Source organism: Magnolia sinica, chromosome 2 (genome assembly GCF_029962835.1).
Source record: "Magnolia sinica isolate HGM2019 chromosome 2, MsV1, whole genome shotgun sequence".
Taxonomy (NCBI): Eukaryota; Viridiplantae; Streptophyta; class Magnoliopsida; order Magnoliales; family Magnoliaceae; genus Magnolia; species Magnolia sinica.
Genome location: NC_080574.1, coordinates 93743330 through 93756570, shown reverse-complemented (window position 1 = coordinate 93756570; position 13241 = coordinate 93743330). Strand labels below are relative to the sequence as shown.

The 13241-nt window shown below is 35.0% G+C and overlaps 1 non-coding gene across 1 annotated transcript; it reads left to right on the top strand.

Moving 5' to 3' along the window:
- Positions 1 to 228: 228 nt before the first annotated feature.
- On the top strand, positions 229 to 334 carry LOC131238378 (small nucleolar RNA R71). The gene has a single exon (XR_009167781.1). It is a non-coding gene; the product is annotated as a small nucleolar RNA R71 (small nucleolar RNA).
- Positions 335 to 13241: the final 12907 nt, after the last annotated feature.

The following is a 13241-nucleotide window of genomic DNA, read 5'->3' as shown; positions in this document are numbered from 1 at the left end:
AGATATATTCCTCCCCTCTCCTTTGATTGAGTAGGCTTAGAAGTGGTGCTAGATTTTGGGGAGATGTCCAATGATTGTGTGTTTTCAGCAAGCTTGTCAAAATAATCCCACACATCATCGACCTCTTTGTTCATGAATTCCCCATTGCACATTTTCTCGACCATTTGGCGCATGGAAGAAGTCAGCCCATCGTAAATATAAAAAAAACTCCTTATTTGCCAAGTTTTAAAACCATGTTGTGGGCATTAATTGACAAGATCCTTGAACCACTCCCAACATTGGAAGAATGTTTCATCTTCCGTTGGGCGAAGTTCATGATTGATTTTCTAAGGGTTTTTTTTTATGACATGGGAAATTTTTGTTAATGAACTCCCTTGTCATATCGTTCAATCTACAAATAGATCATGGACGTAGTGAGTACAACCAAGTCTTAGCTTTCTCTTTCAAAGAAAAGGGAAAGAGTTTCAGCCTGACCGTGTCCTCAGACATGTTCGGAAAATATAAAGTGACCATAATCTCATCAAACTCTTTCATGTGTAAATATGGATTTTCATATTCAAGTCCATGGAATTTTGGAAGGAGTTGGATCACCCCAGGCTTGATATCCATATGTCTTGTATTTTCTGAAAAAACCATATAGGAAGGTATACTCACCCCCGCCGGTTGTAAATAATCTTATAAAGTACGAGGCAAGGGTGCTTGATGCACCTCGTTTTCATCCTAGATTTCTTCAACCCTATGTTGAGGTGGATTTAGAGGTTTATTAGCTAGTTAATTGGCAACCATAATTTCAGTTAACTCTGAGGATCTCTGGTGGTGTCTAATCCTGTGATGGATAGATAACCCCTTAACCAATCTTCCTTCACTCAAGATACATCGAGTGTTATCACGGACCCACTTGGGCATGAAACACCCTCAGTCCTCAAGTTCAGAATCTAAATTTAACCTAAAATAGAAGGAACCCAAAGCAATAAGAAATCTAAAAATAGAACAATGAGAGAATCAGAAAGAAGTTACCAAATTAAAAGTTTTATATTAAGATCCTGCAAAACAGAAAAGCAAGTTAGTTTCTAAAAAAAATAAAAATAGGAAGGTTCATAACCTATATTAGAAAGACAAGTTAGTTTTTAAAAATAATTCAGAAAAATCCTAACTTAAAAATAGAAAGTAAATAAACACTAATCTTAACCTAATTCCAAAACTAGTTAATCTCAGAAAAATGCAACCGTTAGTCCTCGACAATGGTGACAAAAACTTATTCACAACCCCAAGTGTAGGGTCATGACATAGTAATAATCTCAGTGAGACTGAGGTCAAATCCACAAGGACTAAACTCGTGTCTTCTGAATTTAACTAGAACAAGAACTAGATGAAGAACTAAAACAAAAATCTAAATTTAAAGGAGTAATTTTGAGTAATGAGTAAAGTATCAATTAAAAGTAGTAACTAGGATGTCAGGATCAACTTGTAGCAATTAAGATGCTACCTTACTTAATTTAAGAGATCCAACTAGAATCAGAGTCCTATCCTATCTAGTTGGAAGAGGAGACAATCAAATCTCTGAACCTCTCATTGATCTAGCCTCAATGAAGGAGAATTGTGGTGAATTGGAAGGGATTCCATCACCCAACCATGCCCATGGCATGATGGCAAATAATAGGATTTACCAAATCCAGAATCTCAAATAGAAAAGAAGATATTTAAAGCTATTGTGGATCTATTGTAATTTGAGTCACAACAAATATTAATCAAAGCAAAGTAAACATCTTAATCACACTACAAGCTTCACCTCTTAGCCCTATCTAAGAGGTTTAGCCAACCATAGACATGATTGAACTAAAGTTTCTCAAATAAAACATAAAAACCAACTAAGGAAGAAGAAGAAGGCTCTTGGATGGTGGCTCTAACCTTTTGCTCTACTCCTTGAACCCTAGAAGATGCCGAGGAACTTCTTGGGGACTCCTATTTATAGTTGTGAATCCTCCTCTTATGTATTGACTTGGAATTTCTACAAACTGCCTCTAGTTACGCAATCCGCGATGGCCCCACATAACAACTCTACGCAATTTCTGTGGCCACGAAGTTGGTTTGGTGGCACCGAAATCGTATCTGCATTGAACTTGTATGCGAAGAGTACTTAAGTGGAAAAATGTACCACCGAAATTAGTTTTAGTGGCACAGAATTAAGTTTAGGTGACACCGACTTAAGCTGTTTTCTTGTTAAACTATTTTGTGCACTTTCGGTGGTACTGAAATTGGTTTAGGTGCCACCGAAATGTGTTGTTTTTCTTCTATTTAACTTATGCTTTTGCCAATCTTTTCTCCATCCTTTGCACTTGGTTTCCTTGGATTTTTGGCATGAAAATTCTCCATTCTTAGTCTCCTAGGATCTCACCTTTGCCTTGGTGATTCTTGAGCATTAAATCCATGCTTTTAGCATTCTTTTGAATATAATATCTCATATTCACCTTGCAACACAAACATGCATAAAACATTACATTAAGCATTATCATGTTTATAAAACCAAGATATAAATGGGGGATAATATGCAATATTTGACCCTCAACAATGTACACCCATTACATGTACACCCCCCCCCCCCCCCCCTCCCCTCCCACACACACCACATCCATTGCCATTTACACATGCACACACATGGCACACATTTGCCACACATGTGAAACACGTGAGTGTAAACTAGACATGTAATTACACATGTTTTAAATGAGAGAAAAAAAAAGAAGAAAAATGATAAGAGGGATACATAAGGGAGTAAATACTAAAGGTTCTCTTTCACAAATATTACATGTGTGAAAGATGAAATTGTGGTATGACTGCTATAGTAGAAGTATGGAATTAGTCAAAGTGTCCTAGAAGGGGATGAATAAGACTTTTCTTAAATTCTAATCTTACTATTTTATAATGTTTACCAATTTAAAATTAGTTCAGTAAGATTATCATAAAATCATTCACATTCATGATCTATAACATTAAAGAGATCTATGTTTAGCAAAACATAAATAATGCACATTTAAACATATCAATCAAATCAAATATGCAAGAATAATCACAAACATAGCAATATATAGTGGTTCAGCTATGTGCCTACTCCACTCCCGGCTGACGCACTTCACCCTAGAGTGCCAGCTTACACTATGTGATGGTTTTAAATCAGGTTAACCATAAATCTTTACAACCTACATAAGGTATTGTCTCACTGAACCACTCTAACTCTTGATGTTGTGGTGAATGTTTACTTTTTACGTTTGTGGAGAATGTTTGGAATTTCAATTATGCAAAAGTGGTGAATGTTTGTAATGGATAACTTTATTTTCTCTTACTTGTTTTGAGATCTTGATTCTTGCAAATGTTCGTGAAATAAGGTTGTCCTACCTGAATTTGGTTTGGGTGTAGGTTGTCCTACGAATTAGTTTGAATCAATTTTTCAATACTAGTGCGATTGAGATTTCTGATTTATTTAATATTTCAGCACTTTAAATTTTATTTGGTAGTCCTATTCACCCCTCCCCCCTATAGCACTTCTCAAGCTCACCTTTTCAAAAGTCTTTTATATAATTCAAGACTTCATTTTTTTCTCTCTAGAAAATTCAGATATCATTGAACTGGTCCCTTTATAATCAAAATGGTTTATCCTCATGGGGCTGTCGAGATAGAAAATCCGGCGAATGGTAGCACTTTCTAAGTGAACGGTCATCTCCTTAAGCCATTTGATATGAACTTCAATTAAGAGGATATGCCCATCCTTTTGAATGATCCTATCTACCAGGACTAACCTTTTAGTCTAGTCGAGTTCCTTCTGTCCATTTACTAATTTCTTATAATTAAATTAGAGTAGTTTAGGTTTTGTGTTAGTTTGTTTTGTCTATTGGAAACCCCTTTAGATGATATAGACTTTATTTCATTCCTTTGATGCTCCTCAAGTACTCTCTCTTATTCACTCCTCTTTTATTTTCGTTATCACATGTTATGATGTATTGCATATCTAATTCGATTTTAGGATGGGGGTGAGATTTAGTGAATCATCAATATTTTATTAGTTTTTGAGTATATTTTTTTTAAAAAAATCAATTTTCATATTTCAAAACTCTTTTTAAAGATTAATTTTTTGTGTACCTTAGTATGTTTAAGTATATGATGATGAGATATAAAGTAATCTTTAAAAGTCTAGAGTCTAGTTGATTAGAAGATTTTTGAATAAGTTCTTTTAATAAATTGATTGGTAGAAAGATTTAAACATTAATTGGGTCTAGTTCATAATTCACATCTAAACTCATATTCTTTAAGGTTAACTTGAAATTCTAGTATTTAGCTTGATGATGACTCAAAATTGTCAGGAATCAAGTTTGAAGATCCTTATCTACCTTGGTGTAAAAAGAAGAAAACGGACTTGTAACGCCCCGAACTTCGGGGGGTTGAGCCATACTCGACTCCCGAGGTCCCAAGTGTCATTGATGCTTTTATGAGAGTGCAAGTTGTATATTTGGTCGGGTATCATAGTAGACATATAATTAAGCTAGACAATGCAATATACTCTGAAATAAATACATCAAAACATCCCAATTAACACAAATAATGAGCCATAGCCATTCGGAGTACAAGACAATAGTTAAGCAAATGTATAGTTCTAAAATGCAAAATGTTTCGACTATTGAGTGTGAAATATTGCATATTTTCCACTATTTATGCCTTGGTTTTATGAACATGATAGTGCTTAATCAATCTAATTATGTATGTTTTCATGTGCGAGGTGATTTTAAGAGCATAAGGTAAAATTAATACTAAAAGGAAGATTTATGCTCAAAAGATTACTAAATTAAGACTTGGAGATTTGAAAGTCTTTAATGAAGAATTCACGTGCCAAAGATCTAATGAAACCAAGTGAGGAATGAAGAGAATTAAAGATTTGAAGTGAAGAAAAGGAATCCTGAAAATTGGCTAAAAAAACATATTATAGAATACCGAGTTTAAAACAAAAAAGTCTTGAAATAGACTTTTGGTCCCACTGAAGTTCATTTTCAATAGGACCGAAATTGCACAGAATTGTCCAGTGAAAAAGTGAGATTTTCAGCCTTAATTCAGTCCAATCGAACCCAACTTCGGTGGGACTGAAGAAAAACTTTTTGCATAAGTTAAAGGTGGTTTCAAAGTCAGTCCAATCAAGTGTGATAAATATGGGTTTTTTAAGAGTTTCTAAGCATGGATTTGGGTTAGAAGAGTGGAGCAAGGTGTTAGAAAACTTCAAGGAGTCCTTGTTAGTGCACTTATTTACACCCATGTTTGTCAATTACATAACTAGTTGTGTCGTATAGTTGGATGAGTTCTTGGCAAGTGAAGACCGGCAACGCAACTGGATCAGAAGCATCAAAGCCATTGAAGATGAAGAAATGCTTCTGTGATCATGACCTTGCAAATAGATGATCCCAACCCAAATAGAAACGCCTACCTAAGACATCTATTCTAAGCCAATCCCAAGTTCATATTTCATCCTATAGTATTGACTTTCACATATCCTAAGTTGTTGATCGATTAAAAGGTCAAAAATAGGAAAATTTGCCCACCTTCGGTAAGAGAAAAGTGTCACCGATTGTTACCTTCGGTATCACTGAAGATACCTTCGGTGTTGTCGAAGGTTCTCAAAACTATCTAGTAACCTTACAATGTTAATTCGCTATCACTGACTGGATAATTCGGTGAAACCGATTGCCACCGATGAACAATGTTCGGTGCCATCAAAATGGTCATATTTTGATCAGCAACTTGAGAGATTAATTAGGTACTACCGAATGATATTTCAGTACCACCGAAGAAAGTCTGGTAATACCGAACTACACTTTAGTAGCACCGTAAACTAGCCATTTTATAGTCATTTTATATCAGTTAGAAGCCTTTCTTTATAAAAGCGGTTTCTTTATAAAAGAGACTTGTAGAAACATGTAAAATTAGTGGAAATAGAAACCATATAGTCTCTACTGTACCCTAAGCTTATCCTAGCCCATTTAGACTCTATCCATACGAGTTCATGTTCTCTTCATTATGATTTTTCACTTCTACGAACATTCACAACTCCTACTCAATGAAGAACATGAACTCGTACGTTCTTTGGAGTTCAAAAACCAAACCAATAGAAAATTCATTGGTTCTTTGATACTCTAGAGCATCCATAGGTTGAATCCCTTTAGAAATCCACTCATTATCCTAGATTGGTCACCTTCTAAGTACATCTTATACAAGATTTTTGATCGTGAAACTGATCCAACAGGTAAATCCAACCTACACGATCGGGGGAGCATTGGGAAGCTGATTCAAGCTCAAGAGGGCGAAGATCTAGCAACTTGAGATAAGCTACAAGAGAGAACTCAATCCAACAAGTGTGATTATAAGAGTTCAAAAGTTTAGTCTCTTTCCTCGTGTAGGATTAAGGCTAAGAGTTTGATATAAACAAACTCAATTAGGTTCCTTGTGAGGGACCTTGGCTGGTGGGCCAAAAGGTAGAGGTGCTTTATGTGGACCTTGGCCGGTGGGCCTAAGCATAGGTGCCTTGTGTGGGACCTTGGCTGGTGGGCCTAAATGTGGGTTCCAGATGTAGGACGTTTGCTCTTGCGGAGAGTATAAATTTATGTCCTTAGTGTAGGATTGTAAAGGTTATAAGTGAAACTGTTTAAAACCTTTGATAGTAAAATCCGGTGCACTCTGGGATTGAGTGTGAATGCCAATAGTGGAGTAGGCACATAGCCGAACCATTATAAATGCTTGCGTTTGGAATGTTCATTTGCGCATCTGTTTAAATCATGGTTACATATGCTTAAATGTTAAAATTTGTATACATGATTGAATGAATGTTATTCATTGATAAGAAGCACATTCTACACATAAACTTACAACACTAGGCTGGGTATCATATTTCCATATCTTTAATAGCCTTTGTGATTGGATCCTCTAACTAGCTTGGAAGCCATTAGAGTTATATTGCCTTACTATCTTTAAAATTGAATGATCATTTAAGATAAGAAATCAAGTTTTCAAATAGGCAGAAATAATTAAAAAGTCCTATTCACCCCCCTCTAGGACATTGCCTCATATTCACTCTTCAGTAGCAGCGGTGTAAACCACAATTTCAATTAGTATCAGAGTGATGTTCCTCTGAAAAGGGTTTCACAACCTAGAGAAAGATCTTGACTGATAAAAGAATTATGGGCAAAGGAGAGGGACCATCTGTCTCACGACCACCCATCTTTAATGGAACAAACTATGCATATTAGAAGGCTAGAATGATATATTTTCTCCAAGCCTTAGATGATGATATTTGGGAGATTGTCGAAAATGGATATACTACACCAGCATAACAAATTGTTCTCGAGGATGGCACAACAATCGCCAAACCCAAACCAAAGGCTAAGTGGACCTAGTATGACAAAGAGATGAGAATGTGTGAAGTCAAAGCTATGAAGGCAATCTGCTGCGGAGTTTCACAAGAAGTATTTCATCAGATAAGCATGTATGTAAACTCCAAGGCAACATGAGAGTTATTGGAAACTACCCATGAAGGAACTAATACGGTGAAAATGTCAAGGCTTCAACTTCTTACACCTCAATTCTAACAAATAAAGATAGAAGAAGATGAGACATTCATAGAGTTTTTCACAAAATTGAATAGCATATGCAACTCCATGGGTGGACTTGGACAAATAATTCTGATACCTAAAATATGTAGAAAAATTCTAAGATCCCTACCGGAACGTTTTAACTCCAAGGTCACCACCATTGAAGAATATATAAATATAAAAGAAATGAAAGTAGAAGAACTAGTAGTTTCCCTACAGACTTTTGAACTACACTTCAAACCACCCACAAAATCTAAAAATACTGTTCTCAAAACCTCTAATAACCTAAATTGAATAGAGGAAGAAGAAAGTGAGAATGAAGATTGAGATGAGGAAGTTGCCCTCCTAGCTAAAAAATTCAAAAGATTCTTTAATAGAAAATGTGGAAGACCATGCAACCACAAGGGAGCTCAACCGGACCACAAGCGCCAAACTGAAAAGTTCAACAAGTCCAAAGAGCTTCAATGCTACAATTGTAAAAAGTTTGGTCACATCTACATGGAAAATCCTACAAAGAAATCCAAAGGAAAAGCCATGGCAGCCACTTGGGATGACACTGATGACTCAAATTCAGATTTAGATGAGTCAAGTAGTGATGGAGACACAAAATCATTAAAGATTCTCATGGCCTCCACCACTACAGTTAGTCCTAAACAATTCAGATGAGGAAGAAGAACTTGATCTTGAGGAAATTAAAAAGGGGAGAGGAATTAGAGTTAGAGGCCTAACTTTTGACAATCTGATCAAGAAAATTGAACTTCTAAAATTAAAGTTAAAAAATTAAAAAGAAAAAACAAGAAATTAAAAATCGAAGAAAAATATTCTGATCAGGCAACTGAACTAACCCAAAATTTTACTCAAAGCAATGAAAAATTTGAGAAACTTCTAGGCATGGGAAGAAAATTGAAAAATATGACAAGCCTATGATATGAGTCAGAATCCTCCTTTGCCTCATCATTGATGACAAATTCAAGTACTCTAATTTAGAAAGATCCAATTGATTGCAATCACTATGGAAAGACAGGTCACTGCAAATGGGAATGTCCTATGGTCAATAAATCTGATGCCACTTCCAAGATAAATCACAAAGTCATATCTAAATCATTTAGAAGTCTCTCAGAAAAATACTCCTCTAGCTCAAAGAAAATAGTTACCAAATGGGTAACATAAAATAAACACAAGTGCCTTGAAAATGACTCAGGCCCTTGTAACATCTGGTCCATGTAAATCGACAAGTTTTCTTAACCCATCTTTTGATATATCCGTCAATGTGTCAGAAACTTTAAAAATGGGGAGATGTTAATAAAAATATAAAAATAAAAAAAAGGGAAAATTTGATCAAGAAGTAAGTCACAGCTACTTAAAGTTGATTTTTGACTCTTAAAAGGCATATTATTTTTTAATCAATTTACATATAAATTCTTGACCATCAATGGAGTTTGATAAAAAAAAAAAAGTATCTTCCTGATTAACAACTCCATATATAACAAGTATCATGCATATCTTTTGAAATGTCATGTATAATATGATACTTGCCTTGAACCAAAAAATGTTGATACACATTACAATACTCATAACATATTGATCAACCATTTCCAACAAATGATTATTAGTTCATTTGGACTATATTGATATATCTAAGGATCATGCTCCCTGTATATGCATTAGAGTCAAACCAAAGGAGTAAGACTGATGCTTGATGTAATTGTTAAATTTGAGGATTCTTGGCCAATTGTTAAATTTGAGGATTCTTGGCCTCTAAAATATTTTGATAATTTCATGTTGAATTTTCACTCTCAATTATACCATGGAATCCCATTTTAGAATTGTGCATAGTAGGAAATTCAGTCCTCAAGATCTTTTTGAGTTCCAAGAAGACTTCAGTAACACCGAACTTACCTTCGGTGTTATGGAAATCGAGTCGCGTCAAGTCATTTATATCCTTCATTGCCTAGTTCTGCTAGACCATGTCTTATTTCTTTAAAGTTCATGTGAAGGGTTGCACAACCAAAATCAGTAAAAACGAAGGTAAATCCTATTGCTTTCGCTATACGTCTCTAAACTAGGATCATGTGTTGGGACATTTGCCATTTTACTTCACTTTGCATAAAGAAGTTATCCCCATCTAGAGAAAAGCCGATCCAAGAAGAAACATGTCATTGAAGGATCAACCAGAACTAGGCATAAAGCCTACTCCTTCCAGGCCCATTACTGGAAAAATCTTTCTTATAAAAGATTGTATGTGTACAAAAATGTCATTGAAAACTTGGCCTAATTAACCTTGTCCCATTACACAACATTTGGGGGTTGTGATATTGATTGTAATGGTAAAATAGTCAAAACGCTCCATACTGCATATCAACTCATAGAAGGATACCATTATCTTCCAAAAGAACCCACTGAACTACAAAAACACAAAATCAAAAGTGGGTGTTTTGAAAAGAACTCGCTATATGATTTATATGTGCGTATTTACTTATAAGATAGAAATATCATTTTCAAATTAACTATTATTTTTTACTTGTACTTATTGATTTATCCTATGATTTCAGCACAACATGATCAAGAACAAGGGAAAGGAAGATGCAAAAGGAGAAACCTCATCTAGAAAAATCAGACCCTATACTCCTTATACACACTCTAATGCCAGGGCAAAAGAATTTACCTTTGGTCGATTTATCTGACCTAGTCTCATAGAGTCATATGAGATAAATATCTATCTAACATCCATGGGGTGGGACAACGTTCTTTATTTAGGAGGGAAAATACAATATGACCTTGTTTATCAATTTCTAAATTTTTTTCATAATACTTGAGATGATCCTCCATCAATCAGCATTAATTTCATTAACCAAACCAAGGAGATCACTCCATTGATGCTGTGAGAACTCCTGGATCTTCCAATCACACACATCCCACCAATTGATCGTTGCTTAAATAATCCAAGTGTTTGGAAAGAAGTGACAAGAACACTAAGTGAAGAATCAATGATATCCATAAACAGAAAAAACTACTTGTCTTCATTGCATCTAGACTCGTGTTTCACGAAATATTGAGTACCAATGTTGACAACCCCGAGTGTAGGGTCGCGATGTAGTAATAATCTCAGTAAGACCGAGGTCGAATCCACAGGGACTGAACTTGTGTATCTTTTGAAAGCAATTAGAAGTAGAACTAGAAGAAGATGAAAATCTAAATATGGAAAATTGAGAGAGTAACTGTGAATTATTTAACTAAAACTTGTAAATTTAGAGGTGGGAAACTATGGTTTCCAAGGATCCACTTGTAGAGATCAGGGAGATCTATGCTTGATTTATGGACATAGCTAGAATCAGAGTTCCATCTTATCCAATTGGAAGATATCTCAGTAAAACTAAATCTGAACTTCCTTTAACCTAATTCTTAATGGATGAGAGGTGTGAGAACTGGAAGTGATTCCATCACAAAACCATGCTCATGAGACAAGGCAAACAACAAGATTTACCAATCCCATAACCAATCATAAGAAAATCATGAAGATTAGAAGGATTCTATCACCCAACCATGCCCATGGAATGATGGTGAATAATAAAATTGCCTACTTTTATAATCTCAATACATGATAAGAACATACTCAAAGCTATTGTAGATCTATTGTAATTTGAGTCATAATAAACTATTAAAAACTGAAAGTATTCCTTACAATCAAACTAGAATCAAAGATAGTTAAACTTTAACATGAATCAAAACAATAGAAAACATCCTATCACGCTGCAAGCTTCACCTCTTAGCCATAGCTAAGAGGTTTACCCAACCATAGACATGATTAAATTAGAATCTCTTAAGAAAAGCATAAAAAACAACTAAGGAAAGGGAAGAAAAACTCTTGGCGACGACTTCTCCATGCTTTTACTCCACTCCTCAAACCCTAGATGATGCCTAGGGATACCCCAGAGACCCCTATTTATAGTTTTAGGCCTTAGACTTTCACACCTAGTTAGAAAATTCTGCAAACCGCTTCAAATTTTCACAATTCGTGTGCTGGTTGCGTAACCCATGACTGGTCGAGAAAAACCCTCGACTCACCTTCGATTGGTCGAGGGTTTCCTTTGACTGGTCAAGGATGACCTGATTTTCAATGATTTTATCACTGAAGTTCGAGTCGAGCCACCTTTGACTGGTCGAACCTCGACCGGTCGAGCAAAGTCCAAGGCTGGTCGAGTCTACGCAAGAGTAGTCGAGCAGAAGCCAGGACTAGTCGAGGATTACGCAAATTCAATTCAAAACTTCGGTTCTCTTCATTCTTGACTTGGTTTTCTTGGATCTTTGGCATGTGAATTCTTTATTCTTGGTTTCAACAGATCTACTCTTGGCTTTGGTGATTCTTGAGCATTAAATCTATGCTTTTAATATCATTTTCAATCCAAGCTCTTAAATTCACCTTGCAACACAAACATGATTAAAATAGAACATTAAGCATTATCATGTTGATAAAACCAAGTAATAAATGGGGTCTAATATGCAATATTTGACCCTCAACATAATCCCCAACCAGCATTTTGCTAGTCCCGAGCAAAGTATGCGAAAAATATTTTAAGAACCAGAGGACAATTCCTATAAGCTTAAGTGGTTTTTGAAAAACAATCCAGATAATAGAATTCTAAAATACATTAATGTTGAGTCTTACTTTCTCCTAAACTCGAGCGCTTAGTAAACTTTATGGTCAAGTTCAAAGTATTAATCCATCAATTAGAACAATTATAAACAATGAGTTCCATGGGTGCAGGGTGAAACCTCGACTTATCATAATTAAAGGTCCAATTCTTAATTTTCATGATAACATTGATAATTAAAAGAGCATTTGAGATAATCAAACCTAAACCAAAACTTGCCTTACAATTCAACCTTTTTATTCTTCCAGCTTTTAATTTTTCCATCGATGGCTTCACACTATGTCAACCTTTTTAAAGATCTTTAATAGGTAATCATTTTTTATGATAACTATTTTTTAGCTGGATATTCCCTTTTCTCTTTTTTTTTCTCATTGAACAAGATGGACAAATTCCCTAGGTTGGTTCTTTCTATGCTTAATAATCACCAAGTTATCAATTTAATATCAAACTGATACTTTAATGTGTAAGCTAGATCATGACTCAATCAATGTGTAGAACTTCTAATCATGGATTAATAATTCAAACTTAACTGTGAAATCTAACAAGTAACTGAATCCAGGAGTCATAAATCATCAGCATGAAGTATCTTATACTTCTAAATTATGGATGAACTTTAAAATCACTCGAATTTATAAAATTTTTAGAAACATTTTCACAATTTTTACTCAAAGACTAAGAAAACACTGATTAGCTTGCCTAATCCCCCATCCCCAACCTAAAATATACATTGTCCTCAATGTAAAAGAAATAAGCATGATTTGCAAAAGAACAACGTAATTGAAAGATAAGTGATGGAAAGATAGTACCTGATGAAGAGATTTTGAGACTTTTTCCAAAGGATCTCAGTGTGAAGATGGCTTAGCACAAGAGTTAAACTAACAAAAAGCAAACTATCCTAAAAGAAATGGAAAACAAACTATCCTAAACAGCATAAAGCCGACTATCCTAAAATAGTAGAAAGAAAATT